At 39.7% G+C, this 17,713-nt stretch overlaps 1 protein-coding gene across 3 annotated transcripts in view; it reads left to right on the top strand.

The window, feature by feature from the left end:
• The first annotated feature begins 2,286 nt into the window (after nt 1–2,286).
• TBC1D5 (TBC1 domain family member 5) overlaps nt 2,287–17,713 on the top strand; it is a 319,489-nt gene continuing 304,062 nt past the window's right edge. For 2 of the 3 annotated variants that reach the window (XM_030478248.2, XM_030478230.2), the window contains exon 1: nt 2,287–2,509. The gene's annotated coding sequence lies outside the window, so the exon portion shown is untranslated. Of the gene's footprint in view, nt 2,510–12,143; nt 12,287–17,713 lie in introns of all 3 variants that reach the window. The other variant, XM_030478238.2, reaches the window with a different exon arrangement.

Genomic DNA, 17,713 nt, shown 5'->3' with positions numbered 1-17,713 from the left:
TTTGATACTTTCAGTAAAATCTGTACTTAGTGAACCCTGCCTATACACCTATATTTTTAACATGTAACATGCTGTATTATATATATAAAAAATACACAAATATAAAGAATTGTTCTTTACATTGCTATCTCATCTCCTAAGCACATGCTACTTTCACATGTGTTCTTATCTAAAATTCACTGTATTCCAGAAAGCAGAAAATACACGTTTCCATGTATTTATAGTGGACAGGTCATGTGATATACGCAGACTGACTGTAGATGGCTGTATGATTTCTAAATCAAGTGCTGTGCCCTGGATTGAATGAAATTATCATTTTATCACCAAGCTGTTTGAAGTATTCAAAACATGGTATTACTAGACAAAAATTACATGCTTGACTGCTTGGTTTTTTTTTTAATATCAAGATTTGCTCTAACACAAAATAAATGTAAGGAGAGACAAACAGAAAAACATGATTTCAAACAGAAAATGAAATTATGTGTTTGAAATTAACGGATATATGGATACGCAAAGAAATTCTCATGTCTTTTCTTTTGTTTTGTTTTGCCCTGTGCTTTTTTCTTTTAAATCTACCAATTTTAACTTTAAATTGCTCTTTTTACTTTAAACAATCTATTGTAGCAAGAAATTTAAATGCACTGCTGTAAAACACTATCATCAGCAGGCTGGAACCTACTTTGGTCTCTCTTCTTAATCAAACATCTGGGAATCAAAAACATCTGTAGAGTGGTATGGAGTTAAGACTTCCTTTCTAAGTATCTTTGGCAAAACCAGATAGATGGGATGATAATCTTGGCCTGAAATAGCCCCCAAAGTAAAAAAGTTCCATTTAGGGAATCAGGGGTATTGTAAGAAATGTCTTCAGAGATTAGATACAATGCATTCATCATGTGATTATTACTACAGTACTAAGTTTTATTCACATTTCCAGGTAAATGCTAGATTGATCGTCTTTCTTCCTATGTTGCCCTGAAGCATGATGCAATAATCAAATGGTGCCAGTTTTAGGCTCATTTTTCCAAATAGGCTCATTTTTCCAAAAAAAATAATTCTGCTTCAGCTAGTATGGACGATGGAGTACGTGTCCAGTTCGTCCTGTCTTGTACTAGTCTCCAAAGAAAAGCCTGGATACCTAGTGCATTACCAGGCAGAATCAGAATTTATGGAGTTGTCACAAAAAGCAACCCAGTACACATAGCGCTTCACTTAATCTTCAAATGGTTGCATAAATATATGCCTTGCAGTATGAACTCTTCGATACTTGGTGGTCCTCTGCAACAGTTCACATGCCTTCAGGATTTTTAATGAAGAAAGGGCCAATGCCAAATCCAATAGATTTACCAGATTTCATAGAATGGTTTGGGTCAGAAAAGACCTTAAAGATCATCCAGTTCCAACCCCCTTCCACTAGACCAGGTTGCTCCAAGCCCCATCCAGCTTGGCCTTGAACACTGCCAGGGATGCAGCAGCCACAGCTTCTCTGGACAACCTGTGCCAGTGTCTCAGCACCCTCATAGTGAAGAATTTCTTCTCAAAACTTAAGCAAGCCAATCATTTTGATTCAGCTGTTCTCAAATGCACGCAGCAATACAAGTCTGCCTTGCAAATTTACGTTTGTCTTAAATGATCTGCTACCAGCTTGCAGAATAACGTGCTTAGAGGGTTTACTCCATTTCTCAGGAGGAGAAGCAGCCCAGGAGAGCAGTGCCCATCTCCAGCCTTCCCAGGGCTCCAGCCGGGGAGGCCCGGGCAAACACAGCAAGGCCCAGTTCATTTCTACGCCACTACCTCTCCTCCTACCACGAGGAAGTTTCTTTCCAAGCGGTTTGAACGCAGCCAGTCGCTTCCAGGGAGCAGAGTTGGGGATTCACATTAAACTACCTTATTTCAAGCCGCTTCTCCCCTCACCCCGGCCTTGCGTGACTGGTAACTACACTCGGCGTGCACGCTTTATGTAAATAAAAGCGCCTCGGGCTTCCTCAGAGGGTAAAAGGCTCCGGAATAGAGGCGAAAACCTATTTCACAAAAATCCCAGCGCCCTTTCGCTACCGCCCGCCGGAGCTCGCGAGAAGCAGGCGGCGGCCGAGCTGCGCCACGGCCCGCGACGAGGGAAGCCCCGTCCCCGGGTTCCCGGGCACTCCCGGCCCCATGCTCTTCCAACTGCGGTGGCGGCGGCGGACGCGGGCCCCGTATAGCCGCTGCGGGCGGCCGGGGCCTCACGGCGCCGCGAGCGCCTGCGCGGAGGGAGCGGGGAGGGAGGGCGGTGTGTGTGTTGGGGGCGGTGCCATCGCGCGTACCCGTGTGCGGGCAGGGAGCCCTTCCCCTTCCCTTCCCCAGGCCTCCCCCACCGCTTCCCCCTGCCCCGCGTCCCTCGCAGGGCGCCGGGCCGGCGCGGGGGTCTGTGTGCCGCGCAGGGAGGGCGGGCGGGAGGGAGGCAGGCGGGGAGGGGGAGAGAGAGAGAGGCTGAGCCAGATCTTCATGCCACTGCAGGCAGCAGCAGCAGCAGGTAAAACCGGCCCCAGAGCATCTGCTCCCCTTAACCCGCTTGTCCCCCTCCCCGCCGGCCGCCCTGCAGCCCAAGTGCGCCGCCCCCCGCCCCGGCCTCTCCCGAGGCCTTTCCCGGCGGCGGCGGCGCCTAGTCCCGCGGCCCCGGCCGTCAGTGGGCAGCAGCGGGGCTGGCAGGGGCGGTGAGGCCTGCGCCTACGGGCCGCCGCCGCTCCTCGGCCTCCTCCCGCTCCTTCTCGCGGGGCTGCCCGCCGGAGCGCGGCCCGGGGCGTGCTGAGGGTAGGCGCTCCCCAGCAGGGATCTACTGAGCCAGAGCCTTGTTTATGGGAGGTGAAAGCAGGGAGGGAGGAGGAGGCAGATTTGTCACAAGGTTTTCCCCTCTGGATTGCTGTTTTTAATTGGTGGCGGTGGTGGTTCTGCTGGCTGAAGAGAGAAGTTAAGGTCTTCACGATATTTTTTTTTTCCCTCCAGGAGTTGGAAAAGAGTTTTTAGAAGAAGCTAGCTTTCTCTCCACTTTTCCTGCCTCAGAGCCTCTTTTCCTCCCTGTTCTCACCTATCTGGCTCCATCTCTGCTACCTATCCAGTTCATTACCATCAGTGGTAGATGTTTAACTGTCACACTTGTTTCTCTTTAGGATACAGTAGTTAAGTGGTGTAGAAGTCTGGATTTCAGTGCAGCAGCTGCAATTAGCACAATTGAATTGTTTTGAGAGTTTTATACTCTTAGATTGCTCTACTGTACCCATCAGTAGTTTAGTTTACCTACATGTCCTTGGTATTACACATCCTGGAGACTTTCTGGTTGGCTTTTAAGAAATAGTTCTTCCATCATATTGGCATAACGTTGCTTTAGTGGTATATACACGTGAAAGTGGTATCTATGTGAAAGAATCATGTTCCAAAATGTTCTGGGGTGGGACTCAGGAGATAAGAATACTCTTCTGTTCTGCCATTCAGCTCCACAGCATCCATGTACTGCTTTACTCTCAGTAATCCTGCTTGCCTTCCCTTACAAAGCACTCTGAAACTTAGTTAAAAAGCACCACATGAGAGAATTATCTGTTTTCAGACCAATGAAACTTCATTAAACTGGTTATTTGTCAGTTCTGTTACTTGCCGTGCACAAATTCATCTATTTACTGATAATACCTCTTCTGTGAAAGCTAAAGCTTCCAAAATGTATTCCAGATCAATGTGGGATGATTGTTGGTATTGAAAATATTTTTAAGAGTTTGAGGGTCATGAACCATACAGTTAAATTAATCCTAGATCCCACTTCTCTCTGAATCATCATCCACTGTTGCATTTGCAACTCACAGGTTGAAATAGTGTAAGATCTAAACCTGGGCAATAAGAAAATGGCATTGTTTGTAGATGATAATATTTTTGAAACCAAGCCTTTTTTAAAGAAAACCCAAACCCTTAATATATTGTCTGAGTTAACACAACTGTGAACTATCAGTTGTCCAGTTTCTTTTTTATTGACACACCTGGCCCATTTACAGCCTAAATACTGTAACTCTAGAAGTCATATGTATATATATGTATATAGTAGTAGCGATTACTGGAGTTGTTAAAATAAAGGTTGTATTGTAATACATTCGGACTATCAGGTAAACATAGAATTAGACACAGCCTATGACAGAGAAATTGTCGAGTTTTTAAAGATTCTTATATTTCCTTACTTCAAATTGGTAACTGTGCTGCTGAGCCAACAACAGGAGCTTACCCTTGTCTGAGCTGTGATCCTGTGTAATGAATTACAGTTCATAACAAAGTATGAGATCATGAGCAGTTACTATTTTTGTGTAATAAGTGCATCTAGCAAGTGCATGCTGGGAAGGTGGTGGATTTTTTTCCATCTAAATTTTATGATGGCTTCATAATGTAGATACTGTAGATACGGTAAACGACTGTGGAAGCTAACAATGGGTACTGGTAGCTTTGTTTAGTGATTAATTAAATTGCTAAGGTTCTTGTATGTTTCACTTCCTTTCACTACCTCAGAGATCTGAGGAAAGCCACAAACTTGATTTGTTACAAATAATTTTTTAGTTGCTGCTGCAATATTAGCAAAGCTTGCTTGTTACACAGAAATGGTTCAGAGCTTTCCTTAAAATACTCTGCCACCTGAAGTGGCATGTAACCTTTGAGAAATGTAAGTGAAAATATGCTTCTCGCATTTTTCCTTGTTTGTGTTACAGTGTTGGCTTTACTCAAGCATTGTTCTTTTTTCTTTTGTTTGCACTTGCATCTTTTGGACTTTGGCACCTTGTATTAATGTGCAAGAAGAATGTGATTTGGTGGAAATGTGTTACACATTCTCTGCCTGCCTGTGATTTATGCTAATGTAAAGATCATCTTTGCTATCTCCAGGTTGTTGTTGCTATTTTAACTTCATTTTTCATTGGGGAGGGGCTATGCGAAGAGCTGTTTTACACTTTGCCCTGAAAGGAATTCTGTTGATGAAGTCTTACAAAGTTTACTTTGTGCACCATCCTTAGGAGTTTTATCTTAAACTGTTAGGTATGCTGCTGTAATTGACAACAGCTGTTGCTGAGAATTGTGGAGGATAGACGGTTTCTAAGATAATCAGTTTCTAGTCCATTTGAGGCTTTGTTGATTAGCATGTGTAAGAGCATTTTGGATCAGGAGCCAGTGATGTCTTCAGAGTGCAAATGGGGTATGTTATCTCAGCTGTTTGACTTAGAATGAATCTACACTCTCTGTAGCAAATAAGCTATAGGGTTTGTGTGCTTTTTCTTCTAACCCAGGAAAGTGCCCAAAGCAGTTCAATCTGTAGTCTACAAAAGCACAGATCTTTGGCTGAGTTGTGATCTCAGACGAAGAGGGCTGTTAAATATGATAGAAGGAGTTGCTTGCCTGTGGTTGTTGCGTTAGTGAGGCTTAAACTCTCTATTTTTGACCTTCAAAAGAAGAGGCATAGCTGTTACCATTTCCAGTTGTTAGGAAGGTTGGTACTGTGGTCTGTGTTTTACCTAAGAAAGTTTTTGTTAGTTATCCAGATGTCTGCCTGTCCTTTTTTTTTTTTTACCTGATGTTGCAGCTTCCATGAGGAAATACTTTTTAAAAAAGGACTTGATGCAGGGTTTGAGGTCCCTATTTAATGGGGGACCTCATTTAATTTAATTAGTAATAATTCATATTCCTTTTATTGATGTTGAATAGAAAATGGCATGATTACTCGGAATCATATGGGAATCCGCATGTGACAGTATTTCAGGAAAAATGGTTGAACATATTTGTACTCTGAGAGTCGAGATAAGAAGCAAGAGCCAAGCTGGAGCAGTTAGTCAAACTGCATCCAGACCTTGGAGACGAACATTCAACATTTAGCATATTTTGGATAAAGGTCGGTGAGTTACCAAACAGAATAGAAATGTGTATTTTGCCTCTGTAAATGGCTATGTGTAGATTTCCAAAAAGCACTGAGTCATAACGTGACCCGAAGTCTGGTTGGAAATAGTTCAAAAGTAATAGGAAGAATTACGTGTCACTGATGTTGAACTGAATGCAGCAGAAAAGAGACAGTATCATGGTACCCTGTGTTCTATTAGAATAAAAAACCCAACGTTTCACTTCTGTACAATTTAATTTGAGGGGCTTTTTGTTCTGTTAATGGGCTGGCAAATCGTTATTTTAGGTTTATTAAAGAACATTATTACCACACTACTAGTTAATCTGGTTGTGCGTATGTGAAAAGTGCTTGCTTAAGTTGACTTGCATTTAGCACTGCATCAAGTAGTGGTGCATTAGAGTGGGGATCAAATCTGTCTCGATACATGAACATTTCACCTTAAATGTTTTACAGCATCAGTTTTTGTCTTGATGGGTTTGTTTTCTGAACTTCTAGTTGGCTAAGCTTTTTTTTTTTTTTTTTTTAAAGTTAACAAGATACTGAGAATCTACCATTTACTTCTGTGGATGACTTGTTTCAGTGATTCATCTTTGCCACTATTTAAAAATAAGGCATGCAATTATTGTTTGAATACATTTGAATGCATCTGTCTTTCACTGGTTCTTGTTATCTCGTCTGAATTCTCTGTCATATCAGACTGCCTTAAAACTTGATTTGTCCCTTTGACACTGTGTTTTCACTCCTCTGCATGGTGGCAGTCCCTAGCATTTAAAGACAGATACAGATTTTAAAATACATAGTTTCAAAAGAGCATCAACAGATCATAGATTTGCTGGGCTGACTGCTCTAGGACTCTTGGATAAGTTTAACAAGTATGCTGATTTAAAATGTTTGTCTCACAATATTTTTTAACATCTGATCTGGAACATCTGTTTAACAAATGACTTGGAAAGAAAATCAATATAATGTGATACAATTATACCATTTTGAATCTTTCCAACTATAGAATGAAAGTATTTATTGACTATTTTTGATCTTTCCTTATGATTTTTAACACTTGTGCCACCTCTGTCTAGTCATGGGCCTCTGCTTTTTTTGTGGTAGTGTTTGTTGCTGATACTCTTGGCTGTGTCATACGTGGATGTTTTATATCTCTTAGTTGCTACACTCCATAATTCTCATTTGTGTTGATGGTGATCCAGCCTCCCCTTTTCTACATTGTTGATCTTGCTTTTCCACACCCCCCCCGCCTTTCTCTTACTTCTTTTTCAAAAACCTCAGGTTTTGCATAAGTAGAATGAGCCATAGCCATGTCCTCTTTGATAGTTGTAGAATTACCTGACTATAGAGAAAAGCGCTCTTAAGGAAGTTTCCATTTTCATGTTTTTCTGTCTAAGATTTTTCTTTCCAATCAATTTTGTTCGTAACTCTTTTCAGCTTCTGAAGTTTCGAAGCCTCAGGAAGACGAGTATGTATGTGTATCATATGTTTACATAGATGACAGTAATCTCTAGTTTGCTGTGTAATCTGATCGTGATCAGTAATTCTTAAGACTATCCCCAATTTCTAGTCCAGTGGCAACTCATTTTAGCCATTATAATGGGATATATGATAATTTCTCTGTGTGGGTTATGGTGAGTGCTGTTAGAAAACTGTTGCTAATATTTTTTTTAAAAAGTCAAGTCAAGTTTAACTGTTGGCTGCTTAACATCCTGAGATACTAGGTTTCATTATTAAAGACTTTGGTTTGACATTTTTCTTTCAGCACGTTACGAATTGGGGCTTACAAAAAAAATCCTACTGTTCTCTAGTTCGAGCTGATGGTGTGAAACAGACCTCTGCTGTCTCCACCTTCTGAGTGAGGTGTCTTATTTAATCCTTAGACCAACACATAGTATTCTTTGGTTCTGAACTATCAGGTAATGAACATCTGAACGATGTTTCTTGAAACCTGGATTGTGGCTGCTGGACTACAATTCTTAGCGTAAGAATTTACATCAGATTAATTTCATATGGGCCATTGTTTTGTCACAGTGGCCTATAGCAGGTGTTTTAAAGGAAGTTACAAAAAAAATTCCCAGTTGTGGAATAATTGCCATACCGTGGAGCTCCCCAAATTCTTGTCAATTTATAAGGTTTTACAGTGCTGATCCTGAGTGTTCTGTCCCATAGTATTTTTCTTGCTGATATGTAATTTTATATAGGTGGGTATTTTCACGATGATTATCATGGAAATATGCAATCTTTTTGCAACCTTTCCAGTGTTGTATTTATGAGCTACCTTCCCACTGTCATGCTCAGCACTTTTTTCTGAACTGTTAAGAGTAGCTTAAAACTCAGTAGTTACTTGAACAGCACTGATGATTATTTTTTATCTACTGTGCGTTAGATGTGTCAACAAGGTTGATTTGCCAGCATGCTGCCCATTTACTTACATTTTTTAGCATCGTTAATCTCACATGGTGTTGATGAACATGATTGTATTCTGAGTCCTGAAATTTTCCACTAGCACTGGTGACCAGTAGCTCCTGCATCCTATATGATGTGAATATACACACTCTTTCCTCCAACCTTTTTTTTTCCCTCCTGTCATTGTTCACAGCAAGGCAACATCTATATCTGGGTGGAGATCTGCCTATATTTTACTTATTGAAGCTTGACATGTTGCAGAGTTGAAAACTGTTGATACATTTTCTGATTTTCCTCAACATATTCCCTTTCAAAATTAAGATTATTTTCTTAAACTGTGATTAGTTTTTTCTATCATCTCTGCTTTGGCAGTGTTCTCACTGACCTTCCAGATTTAAGTTTGACTTCTTTTAAAAGCAGAGACTTCTAAGCCTGGAACAGTATGTTTCAGGCTTATTTTGTAATTGTTCTTTTATCAGTATGCTTGCTGCAATATAAATATGAGTAAGAGGTTCCAGTGTCAAGTTGATGCTTTGATTTCTTGTACCTTCTTGACTAAACATTATCTAAAGTATTCATGCTTAATGTCTAGTAGTTTTGTAGAGCCTTTCATCTATAAATGCAAATAGCATTAATAATTTTCAGTGAGAGGGAAGTGACTTATTCAAGGCCATACAACATGTCAAAGGGGAAGCTCCAGTTAGAACCCAGGTTTTATAGTATCCCATCACAGCTAATACAGGAGTGCACTGTAAAATGTTTATTAAATCACACAATTTAAATGAGTTTGTTAAATGAGAGAAACGAAAAGTATTTTCAATATGTTAAATAGTAGGCTATGTAAAAGAAATTTGGGAAGTAGAGTGAAAGAGTAAGTATAAAGGGAATAGTACTAATGCTTATGGGACAAATACAAGTAGACATTCAGTATACTTAATGTAAATCTGATAGGTTATTTGATAATTGTGCTGGGGAAGATGATGGGGTTCTTAATTTCTTTAGTGAGAAGAATGGCTCTCAGTTGATATGTTAGTTTTGTGTGTCCTGCTTCCTATAAAAATTACCTATACTTTCAGAATGGTGGCTGGATTTTATTACCTATACTTTCAGAATGGTGCAGCCTGATATTTTTATTGAAATATGTATTAAAAAATATATATATATGTGTGAGCCTTGCTTGTTTTTCAGTTATTCATGAGTCAATACCATAGTGTTTCCTCCTTTAGGCCTGACTCATTTTTAATTTACATCATTTACACGTATGCCTATGGTGCAAATAAATATACACAGTTTGGGGAAAAGTTAATAAATTCAAATACATTATCTGGGCAACTCTTTATATGTATGTATGTATGTATGTGTATTTTTTTTGCAGACTGAAAACTAAATCTGATGCTGCTTGTGATATTATCTTTTGATGTTTTTTATAACCCCTAATCTTTATCTACAGTGCATTAAGTAGTCTAGGCTAACAGGCCACAGATTTCACCTTTTTTGGTTTCCATTGTAGGTTCATATTTATACGTAAAGCTTATACTGGTTGTGCCCTTCTAGTTTTACTGCTTCATGAAAATATGTAGCAAATAATACTGAAAAGATTCTTTTGATTTTAAGTATGCAGAAACCTGGATTCCTGTAAATCTAATTTGCGTGGCTGGTTGAGAGAACAGTGGATGAGCTCAAGTAGAGGAGAGTGCAACAAGCAGGAAGTTTCTGACTTCCTGTAGTCAGAGGAAACTCGTATCCCAGTCAGTAGAAAGGTTTCTTCCAAACACATCAGTCAGATATGTTCATTGACACAAAAAACTTAAAGCATTCAATCAAAAGTCAGTGTCTTGAAAACTTGGGAAAGGATAAAACCAAACCCCCCACCCCAAACTCCCAACAAGATCCTAGCATTTTGGGTTGGAGGAGTGTTGCATTACAGTTAGGACTTGATGATTTTTTTCTTTTCAGATGTGCTTTTCAAAGAAGGCAGCCATGAAAGAAATGAGAACATCTTATGAATGAAGATGAACTTCACCTTTTAATTTGTGAATTTACTTCACAATTTTCTGTGGAAGTACTTAATGTTGGTGTGAAATGCCCTGTGAAATTTTAAGTCGATACTTTGTGTCTTACTATAAATAAGTTCATTTTGGGCAGTTCTCCTCACAAATTGGAAATTCATTCCTATATAGCATTTCTGAAAATACTCTAAAGCAGTATAAATATTTTACACTTGGAACTTCAGTGTCCCTTTCTCACAAAGTTCCCTTCTGTGGTCAGGGTGGCTTTTACCTAGTGGAAAGCTACTTTGGTTTTTGGATTTATGCAGTTGTCCTGATTCTTAGATATTATACTGCCCGTGACTCTTGGCTTGAAGATTGCTTAATTCGGGTACAAGATGACAGTTGAGGCTTGACTGCAAGTCAGGGAATTGGAAAGAGATTTAAGGGTTAGATGGAATGAGATATGCAGAATGTACCTTCTCCATTTCCAGCTGATTATTGGCTACTTGTGGTCTCTTTCATACTAAAATTTTTCAGAACTGTATGTGGATCCAAGCAGTTTGCTGGTTGCTTTTGCTTCTCACATTTGATCAGTGAAATTATTTGTTGACTTGACATACTTTCAAGATAAAATGTCAAACTTGGGCTTGCAGAGGTGGAGAAGCTGCCCAATCTTTTGTCTCTTGTGACTTTTGTATTGAACCTTAAGTATAGTCTTAGGGTGAAGTGAGAGGAATTCTGTACCTGATAAGAAATAAAAACATATAATGGACAGAAGTTAATATTAATCTTTAGTAACTATATTTGATGATGATGTCAGACATATATTTGGAGCATTTATACAGCTGTTACACATAAATGCAGAATCCATTTGTTGCTCCTCAGTGGGGAGGAGCAAAGGACAGTAGCAGCTGCTATCACTGAACATAGCTTCACTTTGACATTGTGCACGACTGGGATGAATTGAGGTACACTTACAGAATGAACAGGTGGCACTATCAGCTGTTGCAAATCCAGCTGAGATGCTATTTTGTTTTGCACTCCTGCATACTCTATAGCCTCAGTGGTTGGAGAAAGTCCTAATGCGTTTTCAGTATGTTATACATTTTTGTTCTGGTCTGTAGGGATTTTAGATAAACTGTCAAAGTTCTTTTATATTAGAAGAAAAATATGTAGTTCTATCTATAAGTCAGTATTCAGAACTGGCATATGCCAGGAATTAGAGCATGCTGTTGCTGTTTCATAGCTGTTGGGTGAGACTAGATTTTTACATTAATTTACAGTAATAGTGTATGATCAGTCATGGTTATAATTTCCACTGTGAATAATTTTATCTGAGAAGAGGGCAAATGTGGGCTGGGTGAACATCGTTTTACTCCTTGTAACAGCTTACCCAGATTGGGATAAAAGTGTGTTGATAGACTCATGCTATAATTTTTGTAGGTTGACTGGATGCTTCATTTTCTAGAGCTCCTGTTATTTGTCATTTAGCCCATGAGCGTGTTAGATACCTCCAAATACAGGCAGTCAATCTTTTGCCAGTGTTTCAAGGGTAGCTTTCAGTAAGAGTCAGAGTAATCTCCTCTTTTCTCAGAAGCTTCAGACTCTCAGTATCTCCTTCCAGAAGTAATGGATCAGTCTAGCTCAAGCCATATGAGTTTGATAAGGAAGAATGGCCAGATAGGAAGTGGGTGACTACGGCTTGAATCGGTGGGTTTGGGAGGCAAACCTTCAATAGAAAGCTTATTAACAGGCATTGAATAGCCTTTTTGGTGGGTTTTTTGGTTTTGTTTTTTGTTTGTTTTTTGTTTGTTTTTTTGTTTTGGTCTTTTTTAAACACTGAGCATTTTTTTTAGATCCTTCTGACTTGCTTGTCTGCGGTCTTACTCTGCCCTGATGCTTGCAGCCCTGGACATTCCTGGGCTGAAAGAACCCAGCATACTTCTAAGATTCCAACAGCCAGAAAAATAGAATATAATCAAGCCCAACAAAACAGAAGGTGTGTCTTGATCCCTTGATGGCCATTATTCTTGTTTGGTTTGATTTGGTTTGGGGCTTTTTTTTTTTTTTTTTTTTTTTTCAGTGTATGTCTCAATGTTTTGTTTGCCTGATTTTTGTGCATGACAAGCTCTGCACTTCTATGTTTTCAAGCCATGAGTGGGTCCAGGTGCAACAGAAATAATTGTAAGGTAGTGTTGTGGGTTAACCACAGTAGGCAGTTCAGCACCGCATAACCACTCACTAAAAAAGAAATGTGGGCAAGGAAGAACAAATACACTATCAGTAAAGATACAGTTTTACATATTGAAGCATATTATATTGGCTAACTGCATTTTTGGGAGTAATGGAAGACAAAGACTTTTACTAAGGGCTTTTACTAAGGTTGTCTTCGATTACTGTAAAATGGTGTGCAATGATAAAGATGCAAACAGAAAGAATAATGTAAAATTGCTGATGAGAATCTTGATCATCAAAGACAACTGTCTACAGTTATTGAAAACTTTGGCAACCTGTGAGATGAGCATTTTAGAGGTTGCACACTGCATGGATTGATTAGGAGGTGAACTGAATTGTGTGGGTAAGTGGGGAAAATGAGAATTTTAGGTGTATAGGCAGGTTGACTCTTAAGCGTATAGGTCTTATTAAAAACAACAAGAACAACAACAAAGTTTCAGATAAGATCTGAATGTAACGGAAGATAAAGAGGAGCTGATGAAGATCACCTCCTTATTTTGAACCTGAGTGGTGAAAATGGTGTCAAAGATGTATTTGATACTGAGAGAAAAAGTGGCCGAGGATTTCTCATTTTTCTCAAATACTCAGTTTGCTTTAGGAAGAAGAATAACTGTAGTAGTACACTACGTAAAGCCGACACTTTCTGCTGTCCATGGTATGCTATCTGTACTTTATCCTCTCTAAAAAAAAAAAAGAAAGACTCAAGTTGTCAGCAAGCATCCAGATCGCTAGTCTTATATTTCAGCTGATGTTTCTTCCTCACACTGACCAGACAACTTATAAAATTATTATTCAGGTTAGCTTCAGAGTAATTGGAGGTTGGGTAGCAGTTTCATTTTTTCAACATGAGAGAATTTATCTTTCAAAGTCCTGAGTTACAGTTTGCAATGATTTCATCATTGAAAAGTATCCTGAACTGACAGCAATAAATTAACTGCCGTTTCACTTGAGACTAATTCCTGTCTACAGTGAAGAATTTTGCTTGGTGAAACGTTATGGCCATGCCAATTTTATTCTTGTTCGTTTTGCTTAGTTTTGAAGGAGCTGAAACAAGTGTCAATTCCAGAGTTCTGTTGTAGCAGATAGTAATGGGTTTGTCATGATTCATTGCTGTGTCTGTTTGTAGCACCCACTGGATACTATGGCTTTCCATGTAGTCCGTTCTGATATGCTAACCTCTTCCCTGTAACTTGAGATACATTTCTGTGCTTCCACTATCTTTACAGAATGTTTCAAAGTATTTTTACTTCCATTTGACATTTGCCTTTTCTGAGGCTGGAGCTATGTTTTGCTGTCACTTCCTTTGAAACAAAGTCTGTGCCACCATTATGATATATTAACTTGAAGGCACAGGTAAGGGATTACAGACAGTGAAATGAAGTTGAAGCGTAAGCAGTCTTTCTAATTGCATGTATATGTAAACAAATGAAAAACATTAAACTGACATCTTTCACCTTGCATAGGTGAAAGAAGGGAAAAGCTTGCTCTTCTGTAGCAGACTGTAGTGGTAGGACAAGGGGTAATGGCTTCAAACTTAAACAGGGGAAGTTTAGATTAGGTATATGGAAGAAGTTCTTTACAGTGAGAGGGTGAGGCACTGGAAGGGGTTGCCTAAGGAAGTTGTGAATGCTCCATCCCAGTGTTCAGGGCCAGGTTGGACAGAGCCTTGGGCGACATGGTTTAGTGCGAGGTGTCCCTGCCCATGGTAGGGGGGTTGGAACTAGATAATCTTAAGGTCCTTTCCAACCCTAACTATTCTATGATTCTATGGATCTTCATCCTAAGGAGGTGTCTGGAGCATTATGGACAGGAAAAAAAACCTGGCAAAAACTGTTCTGTGATAGTTCACCACATGGGTTTTATTCTCCAGTGCTCTTAGTGCTGCCTTAGTCTGTTATAAATTTCCTACAGGTGGATTGTTTTTAACTACAGTCTACCTGTTAGAAATTGCTACCCTCAGTGACTGATTTGTGGGTAAAGACAGTGTTATGGCAGCTGGTCTTGTGTTAGAGGTAGTGTAATGATTTTTTTCTGAGACTTGGACCATGAGAGCACTACAAACTTTTGAAATATGCCGAGGTAAAAGTAAATTAGATTTGCATTTATCATTTACTTTTACTTTTTATCTTAGTTCTACAGCTCACTCACTTGATCAGGTATGTGGTCAGTGAATTGGGAATTTTTGTTCAAGGAAACTGTAGTCCAGCATGTGGAATGAAGGAGGGCGAATGAATAACTAGGGCTTTGAATGGTGACCCAGACTAATAATTAAACGCACAACGATCTTGGTAATCCTTGAATGATGTAATCTTCATGTTATTTTGTGTGACTAGATGATAGAGATGCAGCAGATTTCTTTTTATGTTTAAGATCATGTGAAATTTATATTCATAGTGCATCTCTTTTGGTCCTGAAGGTAATCTCCTATAATAAAAAATGTTGAAAACTTCAGGATACATTTTCTAACTTGATGTATTTTTACATTAGTAAAAGTACAGAAGATTGGGAACTACAGGGTGTAAAATTTTAATGGGCATTATTCCTGCTGTTTATGGTTGACTTGGCTTCATATTTTTATTTTGAGCTTAAATGGATTTCAGTAATTAAGCTATATCCTCTTTTTAGTAACTATTAGTTGCACTGTGTGTGTGAATTTAAGGTAAAGCAGTGTAAACTTAAGGCACTCATCTTGAGTGCCATTATGGGGCACATACATGACAGCGAGGTGATCAGGCCAAGTCAGCATGGGTTTATGAAAGGCGGGTCCTGCGTGACTAACCTGATCTCCTTCTATGACAAGGTGATCTATTTAATGGATGAGGGAAAGGCTGTGGATGTTGTCTGCCTAGACTTCAGTAAAGCCTTTGACTTTACTTTCCCACAGCATTCTCCTGGAGAAACTGGCCGCTAATGGCTTGGATTGTGTACACTTTGCTGGGTAAATATCTGACTGGATGGCCAATCCCAAGGAGTGGTGGTGAATGGAGTTAAATTCATTTGGTGGCCGGTCACAAGTGATGCTCTCCAGGGTTCAGTATTGGGGCTAGTTCTGGTTAATATCTTTATCGAAGATCTGGATGAGGAAATCGCATGCACCCTCAGCAAGTTTGCAGGTGACACCAAGTTGGGTGGGAGTGTTGATCTGTTTGAGGGCAGGAAGGGTCTACAGAGAGATCTGGACAGGCTGGATTGATGGGCCTAGGCCAATTGTATGAGGTTCAACAAGGCCAAGTGCTGGGTGCTGCACGTGAATCACAACAACCCCATGTATCACCACAGGCTTCAGGAAGAGTGGCTGGAAAGCTGCCTGGTGGGAAGGGATCTGGGAGTGTTCGTTGACAGTTGGCAGAACATGAGCCAGCTTGTGCCCAGGTGGCCAAGAAGGCCAGTGGTATTCTGGCCTGTATCAGCAATAGAGTGGGCAGCCGGACTAAGGAAGTGATTGTCTTCCTGTACTCTGCACTGGTGAGGCTGCACCTCAAATAACATGTTCAGTTTTGGGCCCCTCACTACAAGAAAGTAGAGATGCTGGAGTATGTCCAGAGAAGAGCAACAAAGCTGGTGAAGTGTCTAGAGCACAAGTCTTATGAGAAGCAATTGAGGGAACTGGAAATGTTTAGCCTAGAGAAAAGGAGGCTGACAGGAGACCTTGCTCTCTGAAAGGAGGTTGTAGTGAGGTGGTTGTCAGTCTCTTCTCTCAAGTAACAAGCAATAGGGGAAGAGGAAATGGCCTCAGGTTGTGCCAGGGGAGGTTTAGGTTGGCTGTAATGAACATTTTCTTCATGGAAAGGGTTGTCAAGCATTGGAACAGTCTGCCCAGGGAAGTGGTTGAGTCACTAACCCTGGTGTTGTTTAAAAGACTTGTAGATGGTGCTTAAGGACATGGTTTAGTAGTGGACTTGGCAGTGCTGGTTAACAGTTGGGCTTGATGATCCTGAAGATCTTTTCTAACCTAAACAATTATATACTATTCTATTAAAATGAAATCGGTAGTTGTAATGCACTCTGGATAGGTAGTCTATGTCATGTCTTTCTGGCAGACAAGTGATTTAATGAAATTGTACTGTGAAGTACTGTGCGTGATGCTGTACATTACTGAGAACAGCTTTAGCTGTAGTATAGAAAATCACTTCAATGCAGTTTATTGTTTCAAATCTAGTTCACTTTCTTACCTCATATATTTGGCTTTTTCTACCATTTGAGAGGATTTCTGTTGTCTTGCTTTGCTGTTCTGAAGGCATTTGTCTCTGCTATGGAAACTAATTGATCTGACAGGGGTCAGAGGAAATATCTGTTGGTTGCCCATGTTTTTGCTGCATGTCAAACGATACACTTGTTATTGTTATGAATTCTTACATAAAATGGATAACAAAGTGCTAGTATGGCTAAGTGAAATAACGCATTACTTTCTGGATTCCTGCTGAGTAAGCACTTAGTTCAAGAAATCAAGAACTCCTGGGCTTCGGGATGCTTAAAAGTTGTTGCAGGAAGAAAAAATCAGCCTGTACTTCTAAGTCCCAAGTGAGTTCACTGTTAATGTCAGTGATGGAAAGACCTTCAATTCAACGAACTTGAATTGACTAATATAGTTATAACCAAGATAAATCTATTGGAGGTGAGAGGTGGGAAGAAGAGGGTGTACACCCATTGGTTAAGTTAAACTATTGTCTGTCCACTGTTTCTGGCTCTGTTACTAGTCATTAACTGTTCATTTCTGCTGTTACTCTTCTGTAGTGGTTATGGCAGCTGCAGTATGTTGACATCAGTTTACTTGGCATGGGCTAGAATTTTTTTTTTTTTAAATAAAGTCATATCTAAAATTAAAAAGTAAACACTGTTAAATCTGATTTTTAATGAATAGCAGCAGAAATCTTATAAATACACTAAAATTACACTGGAAGATACATTGAAAGGGGTTTAGTCAATGTAGGTTTTTTTTTTAATTAGAATTTTTTGTGAAGAAAAGATAGGCAGAATTATGTAGGACATTAAGGGTGATGCTGAGAATCAGGAGTTCAGGAAGGATGACTAAGGATGACTTCTGAACAGAAAATATGACATTTTTAATTACTTTTATTTGAATTGAGAGCAGGAAATACTGTGCCGTAAGGCTGTTAGTCTTTGAATGGGATGAATTTTAGATTCTGCTCTGTATCAGTGGAGTGTTTTATCTTGAAGTCTTGTGAGTAGC

Source organism: Strigops habroptila, chromosome 1, assembly GCF_004027225.2.
Source record: "Strigops habroptila isolate Jane chromosome 1, bStrHab1.2.pri, whole genome shotgun sequence".
In the NCBI taxonomy this organism is placed as follows: domain Eukaryota; kingdom Metazoa; phylum Chordata; class Aves; order Psittaciformes; family Psittacidae; genus Strigops; species Strigops habroptila.
Note: the sequence above shows the minus strand (reverse complement) of the source record. Positions and strands in the feature narration are given on the sequence as shown.